Here is a 1,498-nt window from a genome sequence, read left to right on the forward strand (position 1 = left end):
TGAAAATTCCTAATATTTTTCCAAATTTATTTATCAACAAATACACAAATAAAATATATTAATGTGTACATAATATATCTATATTATATTAATTTACTTTGAAATAGTACATAAAACTTTGGATATTAATATAAGTTTAAATGAAACAAAAGTCTATGGGAATGTAAGAAATCAATTATCCTTCATGAATAAAATCATATAATAAAATGGTTGCTAAAGATTATGAAGAAGACATAATTTAAATGTCCTTTTAGGGTCTCAGAGAATTTCCTAAAGATAGCAAACAGATAAGAATGAATACTCAATATTTTGGATAGAAATGCTAATAAATAAAATCCACAAATGAAGTGGACCAATCATATTAACTATTAGTCTGCCATTGCTGTAGTCCTTGAGTTCCCTGCCCTGTCACCCTAACTTGCATTGTTTGCTTTCAGTTCCCTTAGAAACATCCATTAAGTGAGAACAGATGGATGACTACAATCTTAGCACAATGACTTAGTTTATCCTCATAGGACTCTCTGATCTCCCTGAGGTATGCTTTCCACTCTTTGTGGCCTTTGTCATCATCTATCAGATCACTTTACTGGGAAATGGGTTCATCCTGTTGGCTATTGTGACTGCGATAATGCTTCAAACTCCCATGTATTACTTGTCAACAAATCTATCCTTACTGGACATATTCTGCCCATCAGCTACTGTTCCCAAGATGCTCAAGAATCTCTTGACTGAGGATCACAGCATTTCCTTTGTTAGGTGTGCTTTACAGCTCTATTTCCGGGTAGCCCTAGCTGGAACTGAGGTTTTATTACTGGCTTTGATGGCTTATGACCGCTATGTGGCCATATGCTTCCCTCTGCGTTACTTCCTCATCATGACCAAGGTTCGCTGTGTGAAGCTGTTGTTTGGGACTTGGGCAGCTGGGTTTCTGAACTCCTTCATCCACACAATGTCCACCTTTAGCCTGACTTTCTGCAAATCTAATAGAGTTAACCAGTACTACTGTGATATTCCACCTGTGGTGGCCCTCTCATGCTCATCCACCTATGTGGCAGAAATGCTTATTTTAGTGGTAGGAGGTATCTTTGGGGTTGGTGCTTTTCTGATCACTTTGATCTCCTACATATACATTGTCTCCAACATCCTAAAGATCCGGTCAGCAGAAGGAAAGTGCAAAGCATTCTCCACCTGTGCTTCCCATCTTCTTGTAGTCTTCTTGTTCTATTGTACAACTATATTTACTTATATCTGCCCAATCTCCAGTCAACACTCTCCTAGCAGAGACAGACACATCTCTATGTTGTATTCAGTCATTACTCCCATGTTAAAGCCCATTATCTACAGCCTGAGAAACAGAGAAGTCAAAAGAGCACTCAGAAAAGTTTTACATCTCAGGATATGTTCACAGGAAGTATGATATAAGAGTTCTCGACACGATCCTCTCAGCTTCCTAGTGACAGAGGGGGTTCAGCGTCCTCCTCTGCCCCTTCCCTGCAAG

General features: G+C 38.7%; 1 pseudogene; it reads left to right on the forward strand.

Moving 5' to 3' along the window:
* Positions 1–469: 469 nt before the first annotated feature.
* On the forward strand, positions 470–1,417 carry LOC116101282 (annotated as a pseudogene).
* Positions 1,418–1,498: the final 81 nt, after the last annotated feature.

This window comes from Mastomys coucha, unplaced genomic scaffold (assembly GCF_008632895.1).
Source record: "Mastomys coucha isolate ucsf_1 unplaced genomic scaffold, UCSF_Mcou_1 pScaffold21, whole genome shotgun sequence".
Lineage (NCBI taxonomy): Eukaryota > Metazoa > Chordata > Mammalia > Rodentia > Muridae > Mastomys > Mastomys coucha.